At 41.6% G+C, this 8,551-nt stretch overlaps 1 pseudogene; it reads left to right on the top strand.

The window, feature by feature from the left end:
* Positions 1-2,573: 2,573 nt before the first annotated feature.
* On the top strand, positions 2,574-2,699 carry LOC115064917 (annotated as a pseudogene).
* Positions 2,700-8,551: the final 5,852 nt, after the last annotated feature.

The raw sequence follows: 8,551 nt of genomic DNA, 5'->3' as shown, positions 1-8,551 counted from the left end.
TATTTATTTATTTACTATATTAATCCTACTCATCCATGAGCATGGAAATTTTTTTCAACTTCTGGTATCTTCTTCAATTTCTTTCTTTACTGTCTTAAAGTTTGTTATCATACCAATTTTTCACTAGCTTGGTTAAAGTTATCCCAAGATATTTTATATTATTTGAGGATTTTGTGAAAAGTATTTTTTTCCTAATTTCTTTCTCAGTCCATTTGTCATTTGTATATAGAAGGGCTACTGCTTTTTTTGGGGTTAATTTTGTATCCTGGTACTTTGCTAAAAATATTTATCAGCTGTTGAAGTTTCCCAGTAGAATTTTTGGGTCACTTACATATTCTATCATATCATCTGCAAATAAAGATACTTTGACTTCTTCCTTTCCAATTCGTAACCCCTTCTTCTCCTTTAGTTATCTTATTGCTTTAGCTAAGACTTAAAGTCTTTTGGTGTTTATAAGGTGATTACGTTTATCAATTTATATATATTGAACCATCCCTGCATCTCGGGGATAAATCTTACCTGATTATGGTGGATGATCTTTTCGATGTGTCTAGGATTTGGTTTGAAAGTGTTTATATCTATGTTCATAAGTGAGACTGGTCTGGAATTCTTTTTCTTTGTTGAGTCTGTATGTGGTTTGGGTATCAGGATAAGTGTGGCCCCATAAAACAACCCAGGCAATGTTCTTCTGTTTCTATTTTGTGGAATAATTTTAAGTGTACTTGCAAAATTTGAGGAGTATTGGTGTTAGTTCTTCTTTGAAAGTCTGGTAAAATTCTGCTGTAAAACCACCTGGTCCTGGGCTTTTTATTTAGGATATTGTAATTACTATTTCTATTTCACTGGGGCTTATAGGTCTGCTTAAATTGTTTATCTGGCTTTGTTTTAACTTTGGAGAATGCTATAGATCAAAAAAATTATCCACATTTTAAAAGATATTTTTCCAATATAAACTATGAGACTATAAACTATGTCCTTATGACTCTTTAGATTTCCTCGATGTCTACTATTCTCTCTCAGCCTTTTGGCTAATTTGAATATGGGTTTCTCAGTCTTATTGATTATCTCAAAGAACCAACTCATTGTTTCACTGAGCCTTGTATTTCCTTTTCCTATTTTATTGATTGCAGCCCTGAGCCTATTTTTGCTGTCTATTCCTTTTGGGTATGATTTCCTCTTTTTGTTCTAGAGCTTTCAGGTGTGCTCTTAAGTTACTAGTATGAGATCTCTCTAATGTTTTAAATGTAGAAACGTAGTGCTGTGAACTTGCCTATAAGAACTGCTTTCATTGTGTTCCCTAAATTTGGGTAAGCTGTGTAGTCATTTTCATTAAATTCTGGAAAGTTTTAAATTTTGTTCTCAATTTCTGTTCTGTCCCATTTTTCATTCAGCATTGAGTTGTTCAGATTCTATAAGTTTGTGAGCTTTCTGTTACTTCTGTTGTTGTTGATATCTTGTTCTAATCTGTGGTGGTCTAATAGGATGCAGAGAGTTATTTCAATTTTCTTGTATTTGTTGAGGCTTGCTTTGTGTCCAAGTATGTGATCAATTTTGGAGAAAGTTCTATGAGGTGCTGAAAAGAATATATCTTCTTTTATGCTTTGGTGAAATGTTCTGTAAAATTCTATTAGGTTCATTTGGTTTATAATGTCAATTAGCTCCAGTATTTCTGTTTATTTTTTTGTCTGGATGACCTGTCTATTGGTAAGATTCAGGTATTGAAGTTTTCCACTATCAGGGTGTGAGGGTCATTCGTGATTTAAGCTGTGGTACTAAGGAACTTGGGTGTTCTTGTGTTTGGTGCATAGATGTTAAGAACTGCAGTGTCCTCTTGGTGGATTTTTCTTTTGATGAATAAGTAGAGCCCTTCTCTATCTCTTCAGGTTAGTTTGGTTTAAACTCCATGTTGTTAGATATTAAAATGGCTACACGAGCTTGCTTCTTAGAGCAGAATATCTTTTCCCATACCTTTACTCTTTTGAATATCTTTTTCTTCTTTTTACTCTGAGGTGATGTTTTTCTTGAGACTCATAGATTCTGTTAGTCTGTGTCTTTTTATTGAGAAATTGAGACCAGTGATGTTGAGAGATATCAATGAAGAGTGTTGTTGATTCTTGCTACTTTGTAGAGGAGGAGGAGGAGGTGGTGGTGACATGTTTATGTGTGTTTCCCTTTTTGATTTGCTGGTCTGAGATTATTTGTCCCTTGTATTTTCTTGGGTGTGGTTAACCTCCTCAAGTTGGAGTTTTCCTTCTAGGAGGAGGAGATCTACATGATAAGCTGGAGATGGGGTTCAGAGAGGAAGGGAAGACCCCAAAAAGCGGTCTTCTACGGAGCTGGAGATAAGGCTGAAGGATCAGGCTTGGAGGAATAGAGAGCGAGAGGTGAAAACCACAGTTAGTCTATTTGCTTCCCTAGTGGGCTATGAAATTCCAGAAAACCAGCTTCATATACCCAAGTAAGAATGTCACTTAGCATATATAAGATTACCACTTTGCATGTTAATTATGTGTGCCATGTAACATGTTAGCCGTGTAACAAATACATACTATGAAACATGTAAATACTATAGTCAACATACATGACATGTAACATTGATATACATGTGGATTAAGAAATGCCATACAGATTTCCCCAAATGTGGGAAACTCGACTGCATAATTTGTGGTAGTGGGGGACTGCGTTCGTGTTCTCTCCGCCGACCACACACAAAAAAAGAAACAAATGCCATACAAACACCTAAAATGTAGACGTCATCTACTGGCAAGAGAACCAACCCTATGAGGTTAAGGAAGTTTCGGAGGAGATCATTGCATGTTAGCCCTCAGGAGTACTTCCCATGTGTTCTTGTGCCTTGACTCTTAGATTCACAGGGTGGGTATCAGGCCTGGTTTTCTGGGTGCATGGGAATTGTGACCTTGCTTCTCAGTTGATTCTTTTCAAGCTCTTTCCTTCCCAACTCTCCCCAGCAACCCTTGTTAACCTATATCTGCCTCAGAGTGTCTTCTGAGCCTGGCTCACTTCAGAGATGGCTCCCTGCCACAGATCAGTGTGACAGGGTAGAGACCTCAAATTCATGTCACCTGTGAACTGATATGACCTGCCACTGGGTGAGAGATGAACTAACATCTTACAGGGACAAAGGTGACCCTGTCTTCCTGTTGAGTACCACTTCAGCACAGCTCTGTGAGAAGGCTCCTCAGCCAGCCCACCAGGTTATTAGTGAAGAAGCAGCCCCTCACAGTGGTGCACATTACATCAGACTGAACCTGTGTCAGATTCATTGCATGGCAATCATAGCTAGTCCCTGATCCCACAAGTTAAATCTACATGTTAGAAGATCTTTAACTCTTTAGTGGGACATTTTTCTCTATTACATTTTACATAATGGCAGGAAGAAGAATCATTAGCAAGTGACTATGGGGTGGGGTTTATGAGCAGAGAGAGAGAGAGAGAGAGAGAGAGAGAGAGAGAGAGAGAGAGAGAGAGAGAGAGGAGAACTAAGAGATGCTAAAGCAGAGTACTAGAGGAGAGTCAGCAGATCCCCCATATTGGACTCCCAGTGATTGGGGCAACTTGGGTGAATGTTCACAGGTTATTCTGAAAGTTATATGTATGTTTGAAAAAAACAAATGGAAGTAAATACACCAGTGGCTTGATTTGTACCTACATCCTCCAGCCTTCTCACAGAGCTGGCCTTTATCCCTGGGAATTGCTGGGTTTTGAATATGTCCTCTCAAAGTTCCAGGATGAAAAGACCAGATCCCTAACCTTCTGTGTTAATGGTATTTAGGAACAGGTCCTTTAAGATGAGATAAAATCAGGGGAGGTGAGTTCCCACGGTGGCACCAATGGCTTTGTGACAAGAGGAAGAAGGTGCTGAGCCAGCTCACTTGCTGTAGTTGTACAGGATGCCTTCTCATGTCATGATGCAGGAGGAAGGTCCTTATCAGATGCTGACGTCGCCTGTCTCTATTTCCAGCCTCAGAAACGGTGAGTCAGAGATTCTTCTTTATAATTTATTGTCTATTTAATATTTTATTATAGCAATATAAAATGGACTGCTGGACCTGGTAAGATGTGCTGGCTTGCACTCAATATGAGCCTCCCATGGCATGTTCTATACCTATTGTTAGCGTCACACTTCCACCTTGACACCAATCCCAGCTACTTCAGTGCTGTGGGGCTCTGGACAAACCATCCTGTCTCTCTGGACTTCTTTGTCTTTGACTGAGGTAAAACAGTGCCTACTTGAAATGATGGGGATGGTGTATATTAAAACTGGACGAAGTAACAGGTATACTGCGTTGAGGCCTGAGCCTGGCACCACTTGGTAAATCTCAACAAATGTTTGGAAATCGGTTTTCTTCCCTCCTCCCTTAATCACAGGGTTCTCCTTCCTTTAGTCCTTTCCCAGGGAACAGCTCCTCATGCAAAATCAGCTCTCCCCAAGCACCGAGCAAGGGGAAAAGCTGTCCTTGTTCATCATTAAAATCCTGCATAGCTGCAGTCCTGCATGTGGCCGGTGAATTCAAATAAACATAGACATATGCACCTACCCTCCCCCACGTGCATGCATGACTACAAAGAAAATGAATGAAGGTTAATTCCTTCCCGGCCCTTTCTCATGATGATTCATCCATAACGATTTCTACTGGTTGTATTTTCTTCTGTGACAGCAACAATTTACTGCGTTCCGACGAAGCCCATTTTCTCAGCATGATCTAGTTGTGTGGTGGTTTGGGAAGTAATTTACTGATAGTTTGCTTCAAAATTGCTTACAAAGACAAAGGGGTTCTGTTGACACCAAGGTGCATTCCTTATGGGCTAGAAAAATAGGATAAAACAATTTAAAAAGTAAAAACATAGTATTATCGCCATCTTGAACTTGTGTTGTAAATCACACACCCCCAAGGTGAGACTGGCCTCTCCTCTTTATTCTGTGTCTTACTGGGGGTGGGGTGTGTGTTGGGGGGGGTAGAGCACCCATGGATTGTTTGCTTGCATCAACGAATTCATAATATGTCCTGTTGGAAGCATATTTCTGTCTCTGATCATAAGCCTCCACCCTCATGATGCTCCACCCTTAGGATGCTGCTCTTCCTTGTTTCTCGCTATGGAAGACAAGCAGCAGCTGCAGGACCCACAATGCTGAGGGTCATGGAGCCTTTGTTTCCCTGGATGCTGCCCCCAGTCCCAAGCTTTTTGTTTAATTGTATTTTGTTTTGATTGTTTTGCTTCTTTTCCTGTGCTTGAACCTTTTTTAGTCTGAGGGTATTGAGTCCAGTCCCACACCCTCATTCTTCACTTCTCAAGTCAGAGCTAGAGAACCACTACTTGCTGGCTTTTACTCCCTGGCTTCGAGCATAGGCAAAGAGCCTGCCCTGCTCCTCTGTTCTGTCCCCGGGGAGGGAAGAGCCTAGGCTTCACTCCATAATCCCCTGAAAACTGAGCTCTCCACATTAGACAGGATTTGGGTTTTGTCTTGGTCTGAGTCTGCATACATTTGTTATTAGTTTTGCCCAAGGTTTTAGACTCACTTTAAAATTGATAATGATTTTAGGATATTATAATGGGTAAGGTTTATGATCCTTGGTTTAATCCCATAAGCTTAAGTCCTAAACCAACATGAATTATGCTCAGGAAGGCCTGCGCAGCTGCACAGATCTTTGATTTCCTGAGCAGTTGACACGAGGAGGGAGGAAGTGAAAGCTGCTCCCTGACCGAGGGAAGCTGGAGAACACTTCTAGAGGAAGAGGCTTCCGGGATGGAACAGACTGCGTTGTTGACAATGAGTTTGTTTAAGTCCCACTTAAAACATTAGGTACAACAGTGGTAGGGTAGGGAAAGAGAACGGGGGCTCTGACTAAATCAAATGTCAAGATACCTTTAAGAACTTTCTGGAAGTTTTACAATTTACTCTTTAATGATTTTCTGATTCACAAGCATCTCTTAAAAGACAGTAGCTAGACACATCTGGAGAGATCGGAATTTCCTGTCCCTGTCACCAAGATATCTGCCCAAGGCAGCATAGAGAAGGGAAGATTCATCTTGGCTCCTGATCTCTGAGGGTTTCCGTGGCCATCTGTTTGGCCTTGTGGATTTGGGCAAGGCATCACATATGAAGGTGTGAGCATTGGGGGAAAAAAAAAAAAAACTGTTCATATCACAGTTGGCAGGAAACCAAAATGGGAGCCAGGGTTATATCTTACTAAGGCATCTTCCTGTCACTAGCTCCCTAGCTCCTGAAGATTCTATAGCTTCCAAAAGTAGAATCACTAATTCATACAAGCATTTAAAACATAGCCTACGACAAAATTGTCAGATTCAAATCATAACACATCATCCCGTCGGTGGCTCTTTAGTTAAGTGTGAAGTCAGTGATCTCAGTAGTAAGATGCAAGACTGTGCTCTTTCCTGCCCTTTAGCTGCTGGGTTGGAGCTGAGAAGTAGTTGGTTTTTCCAAGAGAGACTGACTTAACATGAATGATATTCACATCCATTCATGCTGCCCCTGACACCTTGATCTTCCTCTCCTGCATCTGTCCCTGCAAACATATTATGAGAAGAAATGTGCTTCCTTCTAAACAAAAGCACCAGGAAATGACCGCCACTCGCCTAGAGACGGTCACATTTCAAAAGAGACCAAGTTTTGAACAAGTTGTCCAAACAGTAATGGCCTCCTTTCTGTTTGTCCTGAGTTCCCCCCAGAAGCCCAGGCATATGCTAATTTGTACTGTTAGCTGCTGCAATTGGTTTCCAAGGACAGAAAGGTACCCCACCTGCTTTCCAAGTCCCAGAGCTGTGCAATCAGGTAGAAATTCCAGTGGATCTCTACATGCAATATTTAAGATTTGAATTGTGTTGCTGTTAACTTGCCCACTGCCTGCAATCATGGCCAGCACCGATGCCCTTGAGTGCCCTGGAAAGACAGCGCCGAGAAGACACCAACTGTGACGGGGGTTGTCACTGAGCCCCTTCTGGGCCACTTGGCCAAATTAAAGGACTCATCATCCTTGTCTTCCATCCTGGAGGCTGCTGAGCTCAGCTAAGAGGCCCTGGGATCCTGTAGAGGAGGCTGACAGCTTTCTTGATCGGCTGGGAAGCCCAGGAGAGACACATGTCTAGTTAATAATAGAACCAGCTACTTGACAAGGCTCTTTTAATTTATTAGAGAGTTGCTTCAGATAGCAGGTTGGAACTAAGAGAGAAAAAAGAAGTGTGAGTTTGGGGGATTTGCGTTTTTGTTTTCTTTTGCTTTTTGCTTAGATTCTAGCTCCCTGAAACAGCTCCCATCTCCACATATTTGGTTCTTTTGAGACTCTGTTGACTGGTGTCCAATAAGGGGAAAATATTCAGCTTGTCCCCCCTCCTCCACTCACTGACTCACGTTCCCCCAGTACTGGGGCTTGCAGAAATTACCCTTACTCAGCTGGAGGGAGTCTTGGGAGGCCCCAGATGGGCATCATTGATGTTGAGCATGCACCTACATTAATTTGGAATAAAGTATGTGCAGCAAATTGAGTTTCAAGGACAGCCTAAGACCTTTGTCAGCTTCAAGGTGTGTGTGTGTGTGTGTGTGTGTGTGTGTGTGTGTGTGTTTGTATTTATGAGGAAGGCATCTCTAGCAGCTAGATTTTGGAAGCTGATTTACTTTGCTTTATGAAATAACAACAATTCCCCAGATTGATTAAGCAATTTCTTCATTTAGAACATCCCAAATTGGGTGACATTTGAAAGATTTCCTCAACACTGTCAAGGGCAAATGCTCACTTTACTATTTTTCTCTCTTCTTTACTTAAAACAACAGGCTGTTTTCCCCTCCTTGGCCTCCATCTCAGTGACTGGAGGAGCAGAGATGAGTGGAAATTACCACAGATATTTGATGACGCTCAAGCCCCCGCTATTGTTCTCCCCAGACTGGTTAATAGCTGCTCCCCTGTGTACTCTTGTTCTGTCTCCTGTACCTTCTCTTCCCATTTCCTTTCCAAGTGGAGATCTTTGCCCTTTTCAAGAAACATCATAATACTGAGCCCGTACACTGTGCTTTGCATTTTCAAAACCCCAAATGATCATTAATGATCTTATTCACATAAATATTGCTTATCCAGCAAGGGAGCCATTGTCCCATTGCACAGAAGAGAAAACAGAGGTCACAGTGGATGCCTCACAATCCAGAACCAGGGAACTGTTTTTTACCCATGGCAGAGCCTCTCACTCAAGGGAAGATTTCTTTGGCACCCAGTTCTCAGGGGTATGGTCAAATGGTGAGAGAAGGATCAGATGTCACTGTCCTTATTAAAACCTGTCAACCTTTCCTTTCATACTCAATTAAGATGTAGAGAAATGCATACCTGCTCAGTAGAGTAAAGTGTGCATTGCACTCTCAGTTCTGTGTGTGACTTAATAAACCTGGCTTTCCAACTGATCTGTCTGATCCACTCCATTGGTGGAGACTCCACACATCTCAGGACTCATGACTGATTCCTAGGCCATTCCTCTCTTCTGTCTTCCTTAGGCTGTCAGAGGCATAACTGTTTATCACCACCAT

Source organism: Mus pahari, chromosome 10, assembly GCF_900095145.1.
Source record: "Mus pahari chromosome 10, PAHARI_EIJ_v1.1, whole genome shotgun sequence".
NCBI lineage: Eukaryota > Metazoa > Chordata > Mammalia > Rodentia > Muridae > Mus > Mus pahari.
The sequence above is the reverse complement of the archived record's forward strand: the minus strand, read 5'-3'. Positions and strand labels throughout refer to the sequence as shown.